This window comes from Mus musculus, chromosome 3 (genome assembly GCF_000001635.26).
Source record: "Mus musculus strain C57BL/6J chromosome 3, GRCm38.p6 C57BL/6J".
NCBI classification, from domain to species: Eukaryota; Metazoa; Chordata; class Mammalia; order Rodentia; family Muridae; genus Mus; species Mus musculus.
This window is the reverse complement of record NC_000069.6, coordinates 98,645,804-98,664,213: the sequence shown is the minus strand read 5'-3', so window position 1 is coordinate 98,664,213 and position 18,410 is coordinate 98,645,804.

Sequence of the window (18,410 nt, the reverse complement as noted above, 5' to 3'; positions counted from 1 at the left end):
AAATGGAGAGAAATTCAAAGCAATCCCACTAAAATCAGGGACTAGACAAAGTTGCCCACTTTCTCCCTACCTATTCAGTATAGTATTTGAAGTTCTAGTCAGAGCAATTCAACAAGAAAAGGAAATCAAGGCGATACAAATTGGAAAGGAAGAAGTCAAAATACCACTATTTGCAGATGATATGATAGTATATACAAGTGACCCTAAAAATTCGATCAGGGAAATCCTATGCCTGATAAATAGCTTCAGTGAAGTAGCTAGATACAAAATTAACTCGAAAAAAAAATCACTGGCCTTTCTCTACACCTTTGTAGAGGATGAGAAAGAAATTAGGAAACAACACCCTTCACAATAGTCACAAACCATATAAAGTACCTTGGTGTGACTCTAACTAAGGAAGTGAAAGATCTGTATGATAGGAACTTCAAGTCTCTGAAGAAAGAAATTGAAGATCTCAGAAGATGTAAAGATCTCCCATGCTCATGGATTAGCAGGATTAATATAGTAAAAATAGCTATCTTGCCGAAAGCTATCTACAGATTCAATGCAATCCCAATCAAAATTCCAACTCAATTCTTCACTGCGTTAGAAAGGGCACTCTGTAAATTCATCTGGAATAACAAAAAACCTAGGATAACAAAAACTATTCTAAACAATAAAAGAACTTTTGGGGGAATCATCATGCCTAGCCTCAAGCCCTACTACAGGGCAAATGTGATAATAAAAACAAAAACACTGCATGGTACTGGTACAGTGACAGACAGGCAGATCAATGGAATAGAATTGAAGACCCAGAAATGAACCCACTCACCTATGGTCACTTGATCTTTGACAAGGGAGCCAAAACCATCCAGTCAGATGTCCCTCAACTGAGGAATGGATACAGAAAATGTGGTACATTTACACAATGGAGTACTACTCCGCAATTAAAAAACAATGAATTTATGCAATTCTTAGGCAAATGGATGGATCTGTAGGATATCATCCTGAGTGAGGTAATCCAATCACAAAAGAACAGACATGATATGCACTCACTGATAAGCGGATATTAACCCAGAAACAGAATACACAGGATACAATTTGCAAAACACATGAAACTCAAGTAGAAGAAAGACCAAAGTATGGATACTTTGTTCCTTCTTATAATGGGGGAACAAAATATACATGGAGGGAGTTACAGAGACAAAGTTTAGAGCTGAGAAGAACCATCCAGAGACTGCCCCACCTGGGGATCCATCCCTTATACAATCACCAAACCCAGACACTATTGCATATGCCAGCAAGTTTTAGCTGACAGGGCCCTGATATAGCTAAATTTCTTGAGAGGCTATGCCAGTGCCTGTCAAATACAGAAGTGGATGCTCACAGTCATATATTGGATGGAACACAGGGCCCCTAATGAAGGAGTTGGAGAAAATAACCAAGCAGCTAAAGGGGTCTGCAACCCTATAGGAGGATCAACAATATGAACTAACAAGTACACCCCCAGAACTGTGCCTCTAGTTGCCTATGTAGTACAGGATGGCCTAGTCAGCCTTCAATGGGAGGAAAGCTCTTGATCTTGCGAAGATCATATGCCCCAGTACAGGGGAATGCGAGGGCCAGGAAGCAAGAGTGGGTATGTTGGGGAGCATGGCAAGGGGAGGGTATAGAGGAATTTAGGGATAGTATTTTAAATGTAAATGAAGTAAATATCAAATTAAAAAGTGTATTCTAGAAAATAAAAGGTTATTAAAGCATAAATTCATTGTCTGTTTTTAAAGCCCTTGGCAATCCAGAATAATGAAATAGTAAAACAAATGCTGTATTAAAATTTTGAGCTCAGGAGCAGCGGGCACCATCTTGGTTCTGGGACTCAGCTGAACTTAGGAACTTAGTCTGCACAGGTGAGAGGGTGCACCACAGAAGCGGACAGCTTCTGGGACAGGCGGGAGCCACAGAGCCGCTGAGGCAACACCCTTTTCGGGCCACAGACAGCCGGCCACCCTCCCGGGCCAGAGGACAGGTGTCCGCCTAGCTCAGAAGCCCTCTGCCTCAGGAACAGTGGGCGCCATCTTGGTTCCGGGAATCTGCCGAACTTAGGAACTTAGTCTGCACAGGTGAGAGTGTGCACCACAGAAGCTGACAGCTTCTGGGACCTGCCAAAGCAACACAGCTTCTGGGAAAGGTCATGATTTGGCCCTTCTTCTTCGGCCAGGAGGAGGTCCAAACCCAAGATATCTGTGCACCTTCCCTGGAAGAGGAGAGCTTGCCAGCAGAGAGTGCTCTGAGCACTGAAACTCAGAGGAGAGAGCCTGTCTCCCAGGTCTGCTGATAGACGGTAACAGAATCACCAGAAGAACAATCTCTAAACAGAGTCAACTATAACAACTAACTCCAGAGATTACCAGATGGCGAAAGGTAAACGTAGGAATCTTACTAACAGGAACCAAGACCACTCACCATCATCAGAACCCAGCACTCCCACTTCACCCAGTCCAGGGCACCCCAACACACTCGAAAAGCTAGACCCGGATTTAAAAGCATATCTCATGATGATGGTAGAGGACATAAAGAAGGACTTTAATAACTCACTTAAAGAAATACAGGCGAACACTACTAAAGAGTTACAAGTCCTTAAAGAAAAAAAAGAAAACACAACCAAACAGGTAGAAGTCCTTACAGAAAAACAGGAAAACACATCCAAACAGGTGATGGAAATGAACAAAACCATACTAGACCTAAAAAGGGAAGTAGACACAATAAAGAAAACTCAAAGTGAGGCAACGCTGGAAATAGAAACCCTAGGAAAGAAATCTGGAACCATAGATGTGAGTATCAGCAACAGAATACAAGACATGGAAGAGAGAATCTCAGGTGCAGAAGATTGCATAGAGAACATCAGCACAACTGTATTGGCTAGTTTTATGTCAACTTGACACAGCTGAAGTTATCAGAGAGAAAGGAGCTTCAGTTGAGGAAATGCCTCCATGAGATCCAACTGTAAGGCATTTTCTCAATTAGTGATCAAGGGGGAAAGGCCCCTTGTGGGTGGGACCATCTCTGGGCTAGTAGTCTTGGGTTTTATAAGAGAGCAGGCTGAGCAAGCCAGGTGAAGCAAGCCAGTAAAGAACATCCCTCCATGGCCTCTGCATCAGCTCCTGCTTTCTGACCTGCTTGAGTTCCAGTCCTGCATTCTTTGGTGATCAACAGCAGTATGGAAATGTAAGCTGAATAAACCCCTTCCTCCCCAACTTGCTTCTTGGTCATGATGTTTGTACAGGAATAGAAACCCTGACTAAGACAAATTGGTACCAGCAGAGTGGGGTATTCCTGTGACAACCTGACCGTGTTCTGGGGAGGACTGTGGAAGGACTTTGGAACTTTGGGCTTGAAGATCCATCCGTTGTTAAGAGCTCTGTCGGATGTTGTGTAGGAGCTTGGAAGATAATGTTGAGAACACTGCAGAAGATGGAGGTCTGGTTTGTTAAATTTCAGAGGGAAAATTAAAGACTCTTTTCAGGGCCATTGCTGTTTTGATTGTGAAGATTCTATGGTTCTGGTTAGCTGGGGCTGAAGAATCAGCTGTGATTAACAAGATACCAGAACTACCAAAGCAAAAACTTTGCATTACTGGGACTATTGATCCTGGTTAGCTGGAGCTAAGAAATTGGTGGTGATTAAGAGACCAGTATCGGCAGCACCATCTTCGGCTCCAGAAAACCGGCCATCTTCCTGGCCAAAGCAACACAGCTTCTGGGAAAGATCCTGTTTTGGGCCTTCATCTTCAGCCAGGAGGAGGTCCAAACACCAGATAACAGTACACCTTCCCTGAAAGAGGAGAGCTTGCCTGCAAAGACTGCTCTGACCACTGAAACTTAGAGGAGAGAGCTAGTCTCCCACGTCTGCTGATAGAGGGTAACAAAATCAACAGAGGAACAATCTCTAAACAAAGACAACTAAAACAACTAACTCCAGAGATTGCCAGATGGCGAAAGGTAAACGTAAGAATCCTACTAACAGAAACCAGGACCACTCACCATCATCAGAACCCAGAACGCCCACTTCGCCCAGTCCAGGGCAGCCTAACACACCTGAAAAGGTAGACCTGGATTTAAAAACATATCTCATGATGATGGTAGAGGACATAAAGAAGGAATTTAATAACTCACTTAAAGAAATACAGGAGAACACTGCTAAAGAGTTACAAGTCCTTAAAGAAAAACAGGAAAACACAACCAAACATGTAGAAGTCCTTATAGAAAAACAGGAAAACACATCCAAACAAGCGATGGAAATGAACAAAACCATACTAGACCTAAAAAGGTAAGTAGACACAATGAAGAAAACCCAAAGTGAGGCAACACTGGAGATAGAAACCCTAGGAAAGAAATCTGGAACCATAGATGCCAGCATCAGCAACAGAATACAAGAGAAGGAAGAGAGAATCTCAGGTGCAGAAGATTCCATAGAGAACATCGGCACAACAATCAAAGAAAATGGAAAATGCAAAAAGATCCTAACTCAAAACATCCAGGAAATCCAGGACACAATGAGAAGACCAAACCTACGGATAATAGGAGTGGATGAGAATGAAGATTTTCAACTCAAAGGACCAGCAAACATCTTCAACAAAATTATTGAAGAAAACTTCCCAAATCTAAAGAAAGAGATGCCCATGAACATACAAGAAGCCTACAGAACTCCAAATAGACTGGACCAGAAAAGAAATTCCTCCAGACACATAATAATCAGAACATCAAATGCACTAAATAAAGATAGAATACTAAAAGCAATAAGGGAAAAAAGTCAAGTAACATATAAAGGCAAGCCTATCAGAATTACACCAGATTTTTCACCAGAGACTATGAAAGCCAGAAGAGCCTGGACAGATGTTATACAGACACTAAGAGAACACAAATTCCAGCCCAGGTTAGTATACCCAGCCAAACTCTCAATTACCATACATGGAGAAACCAAAGTATTCCCCACGACAAAACTAAATTCACCCATTATCTCTCCACGAATCCAGGCCTTCAAAGGATCATAACAGAAAAAAAACCAATACAAGGATGGGAACCACACCCTAGAAAAAACAAGAAGATAATCCCTCAACAAACCTAAAAGAAGACAGCCACAAGAACAGAATGCCAACTTTAACAACAAAAATGACAGGAAGCAACAATTACTTTTCCTTAATATCTCTTAATATCAATGGTCTCAACTCCCCAATAAAAAGATGTAGACTAACAAACTGGCTACACAAACAAGACCCAACATTTTGCTGCTTACAGGAAACTCATCTCAGAGAAAAAGATAGAAATGAAAGGCTGGAAAACAAATTTCCAAGCAAATGGTATGAAGAAACAAGCTGGAGTAGCCATCCTAATATCTGATAAGATTGACTTCCAACCCAAAGTCATCAAAAAAGACAAGGAGGGGCACTTCATACTCATCAAAGGTAAAATCCTCCAAGAGGAACTCTCAATTCTGAATATCTATGCTCCAAATACAAGGGCAGCCACATTCATTAAAGAAACTTTACTAAATCTCAAAGCACACATTGCACCTCACACAATAATAGTGGGAGACTTCAAAACACCACTTTCACCAATGGACAGATCATGGAAACAGAAACTAAACAGGGACACAGTGAAACTAACAGAAGTTTTGAAACAAATGGATCTGACAGATATCTACAGAACATTTTATCCTAAAACAAAAGGATATACCTTCTTCTCAGCACATCATGGTACCTTCTCCAAAATTGATTACATAATAGGTCACAAAACAGGCCTCAACAGATACAAAAATATTGAAATTGTCCCATGCATCCTTTCAGATCACCATGGACTAAGGCTGATCTTCAATAACAAAATAAATAATAGAAAGCCAACATTCACGTGGAAACTGAACAACACTCTTCTCAATGATACCTTGGTCAAGGAAGGAATAAAGAAAGAAATTAAGGACTTCTTAGAGTTCAATGAAAAATGAAGCCACTACTTACCCAAATTTATGGGACACAATGAAAGCATTTCTAAGAGGAAAACTCATAGCTCTGAGTGCCTCCAAAAAGAAACTAAAGAGAGCACACATTAGCAGCTTGACAACACACCTAAAAGGTCTAGAACAAAAGGAAGCAAATTCACCCAAGAGGAGTAGAAGGCAGGAAGTAATCAAACTCAGGGGCGAAATCAACCAAGTGGAAACAAGAAGAACTATTCAGAGAATCAACCAATCGAGGAGCTGGTTCTTTGAGAAAAACAACAAGATAGACAAACCCTTAGCCAGACTCACTAGAGGGCACAGGGAAAGCATTCTATTTAACTAAATCAGAAATGAAAAGGGAGACATAACAACAGATCCTGAAGAAATCCAAAACACCATCAGATCCTTCTACAAAAGGCTATACTCAACAAAACTGGAGAACCTGGATGAAATGGAGAAGTTTCTAGACAGATACCAGGTACCAAATTTGAATCAAGATCAGGTTAATGATCTAAACAGCCCTATATCCCCCAAAGAAATAGAAGCAGTCATTAATAGTCTCCCAACCAAAAAAAGCCCAGGACCAGATGGGTTTAGTGCAAAGTTCTATCAGACCTTCAAAGAAGATCTAATCCCAGTTCTTCACAAACTATTCCACAAAATAGAAACAGAAGGTACTCTACCCAACTCATTCTATGAAGCCACAGTTACTCTGATACCTAAACCACAAAAAGACCCAACAAATTTAGAGAACTTCAGACCAATATCCCTTATGAATATTGATGCAAAAATCCTCAATAAAGTTCTTGCTAACCGAATCCAAGAACACATCAAAACAATCATCCATTCTGACCAAGTAGGTTTCATCCCAGGGATGCAGGGATGGTTGAGTATACGGAAATCCATCAACGTAATTCCAGTACATAAACAAACTCAAAGACAAAAACCACATGATCATCTCATTAGATGCAGAGGAAGCATTTGACAAAATCCAACACCCATTCATGATAAAAGTCTTGGAAAGATCAGGAATTCAAGGCCCATACCTAAACATGATAAAAGCAATCTACAGCAAACCAGTAGCCAACATCAAAGTAAATGGTGAGAAGCTTGAAGCAATCCCACTAAAATCAGGGACTAGACAAGGCTGTCCACTCTCTCCCTACCTATTCAACATTGGACTTGAAGTCCTAGCCAGAGCAATTAGACAACAAAAGGAGATCAAGGGGATACAAATTGGAAGGGAAGAAGTCAAAATATCACTTTTTGCAGATGATAAGATAGTATATATACGTGACCCTAAAAATTCCACCAGAGAACCCCTACGCCTGATAAACAGCTTCAGTGAAGTAGCTGGATATAAAATTAACTCAAACAAGTCAATGGCCTTTCTCTACACAAAGGACAAACAGGCTGAGAAAGAAATTAGCGAAACAACACCCTTCTCAATAGCCACAAATAATATAAAATACCTAGGTGTGACTCTAACTAAGGAAGTGAAAGATCTGTATGACAAGATCTTCATGTCTCTGAAGAAAGAAATTAAATAAGATCTCAGAAGATGGAAAGATCTCCCATGCTCATGGATTGGCGGGATTAATATAGTAAAAATGGCTATCTTGCGAAAAGCAATCTACAGATTCAATGCAATCCCCATCACAATTCCAACTCAATTCTTCAACGAATTAGAAAGGGCAATCGGCAGATTCATCTGGAATAACAAAAAACCGAGGATAGCAAAAACTCTTCTCAAGGATAAAAGAACCTCTGGTGGAATCACCATGCCCGACCTAAAGCTATACTACAGAGCAATTGTGATAAAAACTGCATGGTACTGGTATAAAGACAGACAAGTAGACCAATGGAACAGAATTGAAGACCCAGAGATGAACCCACACACCTCTGGTCACTTGATCTTTGACAAGGGAGCTAAAACCATCCAGTGGAAAAAAGAGCATTTTCAACAAATGGTGCTGGCACAACTGGCTGTTATCATGTAGAAGATTGCGAATTGATCCATTACTATCTCCTTGTACTAAAGTCAAATCTAATTGGATTAAGGAACTCCACATAAAACCAGAGACACTGAAACTTATAGAGGAGAAAGTAGGGAAAAGCCTCGAAGATATGGGTACAGGGGAAAAATTCCTGAATAGAACAGCAGTGGCTTGTGCTGTAAGATCAAGAATCGATAAATGGGACCTCATAAAATTGCAAAGCTTCTGCAAGGCAAAAGACACCGTCAATAAAACAAAAGACCACCAACAGATTGGGAAAGGATCTTTACCCATCCCAAATCGGATAGGGGACCAATATCCAATATATATAAAGAACTCAAGAAGGTGGACTCCAGAAAATCAAATAACCCCATTAAAAAATGGGGCTCTGAACTGAACAAAGAATTCTCACCTGAGGAATACCTAATGGCAGAAAAGCACCTGAAAAAAATGTTCAACATCCTTAATCATCAGGGATATGCAAATCAAAACAACCCTGAGATTCCACCTCACACCAGTCAGAATGGCTAAGATGAAAAATTCAGGTGACAGCAGATGCTGGCGAGAATGTGGAGAAAGAGGAACACTCCTCCATTGTTGGTGGGATTGCAAGCTTGTACAACCACTCTGGAAATCAGTCTGGCGGTTCCTCAGAAAATTGGACATAGTACTACTGGAGGATCCCACAATACCTCTCCTGGGCATATATCCAGAAGATGTCCCAACCGGTAAGGACACATGCTCCACTATGTTCATAGCAGCCTTATTTATAATAGCCAGAAGCTGGAAAGAACCCAGATGCCCCTCAACAGAGGAATGGATACAGAAAATGTGGTACATTTACACAATGGAGTACTACTCAGCTATTAAAAAGAATGAATTTATGGAATTCCTAGGCAAATGGATGGACCTGGAGGGCACCATCCTGAGTGAGGTAACCCAATCACAAAGGAACTCTCACAATATGTACTCACTGATAAGTGGATATTAGCCCAGAAACTTAGCATACCCAAGATATAAGTTACAATTTGTTAAACACATTAAACTCAAGAGAACGGGGGCTGGCGAGATGGCTCAGTGGTTAAGAGCTCCGACTGCTCTTCCGAAGGTCCTGAGTTCAAATCCCAGCAACCACATGGTGGCTCACAACCATCCGTAATGAAATCTGATGCCCTCTTCTCTAGTTTCTGAGGACAGCTACAGTGTACTTACATATAATAAATAAATAAATCTTAAAAAAAAAAAACTCAAGAGAATGAAGACCAAAGTGTGGACACTTTGCCCCCTTTTAGAATAGGAAACAAAACACCCATGGAAGGAGTTACAGAGAAAAAATTTGGAAGTGTGATGAAAGGATGGACCATCTAGTGATTGCCATATCCAGAGATCCATCCCAGGATCAGCTTCCAAACGCTGATACCATTGCATACACTAGCAAGATTTTGCTGAAAGGACCCAGATATAGCTGTCTCTTGTGAGACTATGCCAGGGCCTAGCAAACACAGAAGTGGATGCTCACAGTCAGCTATTGAATGGATCACAGGGCCCCCAAGGGAGGAGCTAGAGAAAGCACCAAAGGATCTAAAGGGAACTGCAACCCTATAGGTGGAACAACAATATGAACTAACCAGTACCCTGGAGCTCTTGTCTCTAGCTGCATATGTATCAAAAGATGGCCTAGTCAGCCATCACTTGAAAGAGAGGCCCATTGGACTTGCAAACTCTATATGCCCCAGTACAGGGGAATGCCAGGGCCAAAAAGGGGGAGTGGGTGGGTAGGGGAGTTGGGGTGGGTGGGTATTGGGGACTTTTGGTATAGCATTGGAAATGTAAATGAGCTAAATACCTAATAAAAATGGGGAAAAAAAATTTGAAAGCCTCCCAGGGGAGGCAGACCCATAAATAACATGAGAATAAGTATCTGTAAACACACATGAACAAAGGGTAATTTTTCAAAAGAAGATGTGTAATGTCTATCTGCATAAATCATGAGAATTCAGGCACATGAGGGCTCCCTCTCATGAAGATGGAGGAGCAAATGTCTCCTGAGGACATAGGAACTCTTTTTGCTATTACCAATGTTTGCTTAAGTGCATTCCGAATAGTAAACAGTATAAGGAGCATGCCCTTTCCACTGTTCTCCTCTAATCAAATTCCTGATATCTAACTGTACATTCTCCATATTTCCACATCAAAAATTCCCCAGTATGAAAACCAGGGGCTGACTGTCTATAAAAACTGGAAAAAAAAAAAAACCAGTCAGCTGACTAGTGCTAAACCTTAATGCCTTCTTTTTTTTTTTAATTTTTTATTGGGTATTTTCCTCATTTACATTTCGAATGCTATCCCAAAATTCCCCATACCCTTCCCCCCTGACTCCCCTGCCCACCCACTCCCACTTCTTGGCCCTGGCATTCACCTGTACTGAGGCATATAAAGTTTGCAAGACCAAGGGGTCTCTCTTCCCAATGATGACCAACTAGGCCATCTTCTGCTAAATATGCAGCTAGAGACACAAGATCCCGGGGTACTGGTTAGTTCATATTGTTGTTCCACCTATAGGGTTGCAGACCCCTTTAGCTCCTTGGGTACTTTCTCTAGCTACTCCATTGGGGGTCCTGTTCTCCATCCAATAGCTGACTGTGAGCATCCACTTATGTGTTTGCCAGGCACTGGCATAGCCTCATAAGAGACAGCTATATCAGGGTCCTTTCAGCAAAATCTTGCTAGTTCTTAAGAGTATTTTTAATAGCATCTGTAAAGAAGGGTTTGTCTACAGATTCACATTGTTCCATCCTAAGGGATACCCACAAAATTCACACAAACCAGTGCTGATGGCTCTTGGTGTAGGATGGGCACTGACAGAACCTTGTGTCAGCCTCTGCTCGTGGCAATAGGCAATCTCAAGTCCATTGTTTTCCCTCTTTAACCCAGCACCCCCTGTCTGAGGGGTTTGCAAGATTAATGTGAGAATTCTCTTACATTGTTGAAACTTATTTTTCTCAGGTCCATGTTCCAGAAGCCAGAAACCTGGTGGGGGTGTGTGGAACATTGGACCGAGCAAGGAAACAAGGTAAGGTTGAGTGGGTTCAGGGTCTCCAGCACCCATGCACCCACCTGAGAGAGTATGCAGCTCCCTGCTCCATACCAGATTCCTGCCCTGAAACATGAGCCATACTAATAACATAGAAAACATGACCTGCAGAAATGTATCCCAGAATAGAATTCTCCCTTCTAATGAGATATCTAGAGGCTCTAAGAGTTTAGCAAATAACTCTTCTCAGACGTTCCTCCCTGCAAAAGTGCATAAACTCTAGTCAAACTGAGGAAGTGGTATGCACCCATTTTCCATGATAAACAATCAATAAACAGAACTAAGGACTGTCTCTTTTTTCAAGAACAGCCATAGAAAACATGAAGAAAGCCTTTATCTTCAGAGCTATGCTACCTAAGGCTTCCCCAGAAGTCGTTCTATGATCCCAAACAAACACTGCTAAACTAAGGACTTTCACAGATGAGCTAAGCCTGAGTTCCCTTTACCCCTGCCAAGGGCTCATGCTCAGCCCACGGGCCTCTTCCATTTTAAGCTCTTCTATGACTTCAAGCTGTGTCTGGATGTCCAGAAGGTTGGGAATCATTTTTGATAACTTTATGTAGAAAATCAGTTTTATTTGATATTAAAATGTCTACACTGGCATGTTTCTTGGGACCATTTGCTTGGAAATATTTTTCCATCCTTTTACTCTGAGGTAGTGTCAGTCTTTGTCATTGAGGTGGGTTTCCTGTAGGCAGCAAAATGTGTCCTGTTTCTGTTAGTCGATGTCTTTTTATTGGGGAATTAATTCCATTCATATTGAGAGATGTTAGGGGAAAGTGATTGTTGCTTCCTGTTATTTTTTTTTTTTGTTAGAGGTGGGATTATGTTTATGTGGCTATCTTCTTTTTGGTTTGTTGCAAGAAGGTTGATTTCTGGCTATTTCTAGTGTGTAGTTCCCCTCCTTGTGTTTTCCATTTATTAATCCTCTGAAGGGATAGATTTGTAGAAAAAAAAGTTGTGTACATTTATTTTTGTCATGGAATGCCTTGGTTTCTTCATCTATGGTAATTGAGAGTTTGACTGGATATAGTAGCCTTGGCTGGCATTTGTGTTGGCTTAGCATATGTATGACATTTGCCCAGGTTCTTCTCACTTTCATAGTCTCTGGAGAGAAGTCTGGTGTAATTCTAAAAGGTTTGACTTTACATGTTACTTGCTCTTTTTCCTTTACTGCTTTTAAAATGCTTTCTTTGTTTAGTAGATTTGGTGTTATTATATGATGGGAAAATTTTCTTTTCTGGTCCAATCTATTTGGAGTTCTGTACACTTCTTGTATGTTCCTTGGCATCTCTTTCTTTAGGTTGGAAAAGGTTTCTTCTATAATTTTGTGGAAGAAATTGGCTGGCCCTTTAAGTTGGAAATGTTTGCTCTCTTCTACACCTATTATCCTTATTTTTGGTCTTCTCTTTGTGTCCTGGATTTCGTTGATGTTTTGGGTTAGGAACTTTTTGGCTTTTTCTTTTTCTTTGATGTGTCAATGTTTTCTGTGGTACCTTCTGCACCTGCAATTCTCTCTTCTATCTCTTGTATTCTGTTGGTGATTCTTACATCTATAACTCCTGATCTCTTTCCTAGATTATCTATCTCCAGAGTTGTCTCCCTTTGTGATTTCTTTGTTTATACTTCCATTTTTAGATCCTGGATGGTTTTGTTCAATTCCTTCACCTGTTTGGTTGTGTTTTCCTATAATTCTTTAAGGATTTTTGTGTTTCTCTTTAAGGACTTCAAACTATTTACCTGTGGTCTCCTGTATTTCTTTCAGGGAGTTAATTATGGCCTTCTTAAAGTTCTCTATCAGCATCATGAGATGGGATTTTAAATACAAATCTTGCTTTTCTAGTATGTTGCAGTATTGAGGACTTGTTGTTGTGGGGTTTTGATGATGCCAGGTAGCTTTGGGTTCTGTTGCTTATGTTTGTGATCTTGCCTTTTGCCATCTGGTTATCTCTGGTATTAGTAGGCCTTACTGTCTTTTGCTTGAGCTTGTCCCTCCTGTGGGCTTGGAAGTGTGTGTCAGTACTCCTGGGAAACCAGCTATACTCTGCCAGGAATTGTGCACAGAAGTCTGTGGAACACACCCAGGTCCTAGGTGCAGGTAGCAGCTGGAAGACCCTGTCCCAGCTTCTCTACCACTCCTGTGCCTGTGACCAACCATCAGACTGACCGCAGGGACCCCAATGCAGGATATAGAGAAAGAACCTAAAGAGCTGAAGGAGTTTGCAGCACCATAGGATGAACAACAATATAGAACAACCATTACCTCAGAGCTCCCAGGTACTAAACCACCAACCAAATAGTACACAAGGTGGGAACCATGGCTCCAGCAGCATATGTAGCAGAAGATGGCCTTGTGGGACATCAATGATAGGTCAAGCCCTTGGTTCTGTGAAGGCATTATGCCCCAGTGTAGGGGAATGCCAGGACACAGAAGCATGATTGGGTGGGTTAGTGGTCAGGGGGAGGGGGGATACAAAAGGGGGGGTTGTAGGGGAAATGAGAAAAGCAGATAACATTTAAAATGTAAATAAAGAAACTAATTAAAAAAAGAAATAATTTTTATGTCATATGCAATCACAGTTTGGTTTAAAAAAACAACAAAAAAAAACTCATCTGCTTTCTTTCTTATTATTTTGAAATTATGTATAGATTAACTAGCCAAAATTTTATATCTGGTCCTTACACGTACAATAAATTGTCAACTCCTACCTAGTGACCTTTAGTTACCAAATAGTGATGTGGTTCTTAACCTAGAAGAAATAGTTTCCTTGACAATGAATTTGCTTCAAGCTGGCTTTTTCTGTCTACTACGATGAGACCATGACACATAAAGGTTTATAGAGATCTAATTGCAGATTTTATTCTATATGGGGCTTGAGATTACTTGTATCAGTTCAGAAATACTACAAAATTCTTGTCAGGAATTATGAAATCATTAATTCATCTACACAGCCTTACTATATGAATGTATGTCTTCTTATTGATTCTGCAGGAAATCTACCCAATTTGAAAAGTCGATGCCAAGAATCATGAGGATATGTAATAGTAACAGGAAAAGCATATCAGCAGCAAGAAACAATCCTGAGATAAAGTATCTAAGGACCCTGAATTCTCAGAGCTCACAAATCATGTCATACATAAAGGTGGACCATCTCCAGAAAACTCATTTGCTTGCCTTAGCCTTTCCTAGCTGGATTCTGTCAGGCGTCCCTCCTTCGAAGTCCTGAACATGATCCTCCATAGAATCAGAAAAAAATCTTTAGAGACATGTGTGCCTCAATACATGTTTCTACTCAGAAAGGGAAGAAGCAGAACTGTCCTCAGCATCAATTTCTGTTGTGTCCTACTATCATATGAGCCACACAACTGCTGTCTTTGATAGTCCATCTGTGTCTAAATGCATACCAGCTCACCTGGAAGGCTCTATGCCCCACTGTCCAATGCCAGGTCCAAGAAGTGGGAATGGGTAGTTTGGTGAGCAGGGGTCTGGGGAGTGGAGAGAGGGAAGGGGGTTTTCTAATTGGAAAACAGGAAAAGGAATAACAGTTGAAATGTAAACAAAGAAAACATCTAATAAAAAAATAAGTTGATAAAAATCATATCAGCTGGATAATCTTCTTGACCTTGTAGAGTAAGGTGCAAGGGGGATCATGGAAAATTCACTTGAGCATCCAGCCATTCCATAACACATTATATTCCATTCGACTCTAATTGCATGTGGCCTAAGGGAGAGACTGAGGTATATAGGTGGGGAAGACGATAGTGAGAAAAGCTTCATCTATTCACCTGTGAGAAGGTCATTACCCTGCTAGTCAAAGACACACCACTGGAGCCTTTTGCAGGAAACAACCACAGTCAAGTAAGTAACACCTCATCTATGCATTATAAGTGATTTCAGTAAACCCATTTCTATGGCAAGGAGTAAGGTGATAGCACCAGGCCTTAGTTTGTCAACAGAATATTAGACAAGAGGAAAGAAAATGTTTATGTCTCCTCAAGGGAAAAAAGTTTACCACAACTTCCAGTGTCAGAATCACTGAAAGTTCTAGACCACATCTGGGTGTCTGGTCATCCCCAACTGTGAGTTTGAACCTTTCCATTTACACAGTGAAGACATATTATGAGTCTGAGAAAAATGAAACAAAATATTTAAACTCTGTCCAGAGTTAGTCTCCCACTGAGCATGAGCCAAAGAACACTACCTTTCCTTCATATTTAATTGTTTCTCCTTCTTTCTCCATATCCATATCTCTCCCTGTGTACAATCATCTCTGCTGTCATCCTTAGCCTATTTCCTTCTTGCATTCTCCCTATATTGTCCATCTTGGTATTACTGAAAAGAGACAACTAATAGAGGCACTATTGACATATGACAAGGATCAGTGAGTAAAGGTACTTGTCATGAAGCTAGACCACCAGATTCCATCTCTGAAATCACCCTGGTGGAATTAGAGAACCGACTCCACCCATATTTACCATATCATGCATGTGAAAGCACACACACACACACAGATACACACATGGGCACTCACACAGGACATAAATAATAAATATGAATAAATAATTAGTAAATGTAAGTGAGAAAAGAAATACATTTGGATGGGTTATGACATGGTCACTTGCTGATTAAAAAAGCAAAACCCAGAAAACCTGCCATGTACACAAAGACATGACAATTCAAAGCAGACATGTGGTTTGCAAACTTGAAGGAATGAAAATGATACTTTCCAAAATGGATGTTGTCTCTTCTGACTTAAGGTACTACAGACTGTACAAGAGTTTCACTTAGCGCTGAGATTTCCTCATCTCCTCTTCAATAACACATTGAATACCTACTGGATACTAGTGCTCATGGTAGTGGAAGTGATACACACAGAAATCCACCTAAAACAAAATTGGAAAATATACTATGAAAGTACAAGATCTGTAAGTTAAACAAACATACAAAAATGACAACAATACCATTGAGTTCATACAGTGTTGACCAAATCCTGCTGAATATGAGGACTTTCTTCCAGTGTGCTTTATATGCTCAGTGAGACTTCTTTAAAAATCAAAACAAATTTTTCTTTGAAAGCCTTTATCAATTGAAGATAGCTTCTGAGTTACAGAAGGAGGTATGTGTCTGCTTCCATTCTCAGCACTGGAGCCACATCTGGCTTTGTTCTGTGCAGGTACAGTACATGTTTCCAACATTTCTATGAGTTCATGTATGTGTAACTCCTGTTGTATATGGAAAACCTTGTTTTTTTGTGTGTCCTCCATTCCCTCTGGCTCTTACAATATTTCTGCCTCCTTTTCTGCAGATTTCCCTAAAAAAAGATAGAGATTTGATGAAGACAACCCATTTAAGATTGAGTGTTCACAGTCTCTGCTCTCTGCTTAATGTCCAGCTATGTGTCTCTGATGAAGGAAGAGACTTCTCTGAAGACAGATGTGCAAGTTGATAATTAATGAGCATAGCTGATATCATTAGAAGACATTTAATTGCTAAACACCTTTACCCCAACTATATATAGTATTTGCTTTCCTCTAGGTCCCTGGTCTATCTGATTCTTGGCTGCTGGAACAATGTCAGGCATGGGTTATATCTCAGAGAGGAGATCTTAATTACAACCAGAGAGTGTTTGCTTGCTGCCACAACTGTTGTGCCACAGTCATACCTGGTTATCTTTGCAGGTATGTCTCAATTGTTGATTGCAGATACTGTATCTGGGCAGGTATTGACCTTTTCTCCTCTGGTAGTACACATAATATCTCCCACTACCATGAGCACTAATATCCAGTAGGTATTCAGTAGGTAGGTACCAGCTCAACTTCTCCAATTTCAGTGAGTAAAGAAGACAATATCTTTAGGCCTAGAACCTTACCACCAGTCTGTGGCCAGCTATCAATGGCCTTGACATTGATTGCGGTATCTGGGGCTTTCCATAGGGCCATGTGTCCAACAACTTAACCAGAATTAATACATTCCCAGCACTGGTGGATTCACTTGTTGGTGAGAGGTGTCTAATTAGGGATTTGTCTCCCTGTATCCAATTTAGATATAGTTCATAAATATATGTTATATTTTTAAAAGTATACCCTATTAAGTGTGCATGAAATCCCTCAAATGGCAATAGATTTGGCTGTCCCTCCCAGTATTCTTCACCTCTCTCTCCCCCTCCACCTTAGATCTTCCCAATTTTTCTCTCTCAATTTATCCCAACCTATCTATTTTACTTCCCATTCCAAAAAAGGTTCTTCCCTACATGTTAATTCCTTATCTATAGTGAACCCCTGTGGTTATAAAGATAGTATCTTGCTAATCAAAGACATAGCCTCTAACAAGTACCATATTTGTCTCTTGGGGCCTGCATTACCTCACTCAGGATGATTTTCTCTAGCTCTATCTACTTGCCTACAAACACTTCTTTTTGTTTGTCTGAGTGCAAAGGAGATGGAACTGGGACGACTTAAAGAGAGGTAAATGCAGGTGAATTCGATCAAAATCTATCCTATGAAATTGTAATACATTCAATAAAATATTAATAAAGGGAGTTGAATCCAAATTGCATATATGAATTAGTAGAAAAAATTAAGATTTTTCTGCCAATAAATGTGTTAAACTGTTGGAGTTTTGCCTATTTCAATACCTTAGCCAAACCTCATGTTGGGTTGATTTCTTTAAATGTATTTTCAAACACTTATTTCTCTCCCAACATTCTGAGAATTACAAGATGTCACATTGAGTTAGAGCCAGCTAAGATAAAGAGACTCCCAAACAAACATGAACACTGAGCTTTTTTGCAATCAGAATCACGTAGAAGAGAAAATACAGAGGGACCAAAAAAACGCTACATTCTTGGAGGTCTGAAGACACAAGGCATTTGCTCACGGTGTTATTCTACACAGAGGGGGAGGCCAGATTTCTATGGAGAGAGGCTATCAGCATCCCAAGACATCCCTGCTCACTTGTCAGGTTCCCAAATCAGCCAAAAGCTGGTGGGGGTGCAATGACCAAAGAAATACCTTTCTATGACTCTTCCCCTTTCCTTCCTTTATATTGTAATAATGCCTTCAAAACAAATAGCATCTTGTTGATTTTCACAACTACATCAAATATGTTCCCAATATAGTAATGATCCATTGCATTCAAAATTTAAGTATTCAATGTGTGGTTTTTATTAATAGAAAGCTATCAAAGGCAAAATTACCATGAAAAGTGGCAGAGAGACAGAAAGAGAGAGATACAGAGAGACAGAGAAAGAGAGACAAGGAGAGAGCGAGACACAGGAGAGAATCAGCAAATAGCATCATTAAATCAGGGGCTTACACTATCCAGCAGATAAGATTATAGTAGCCCAAGT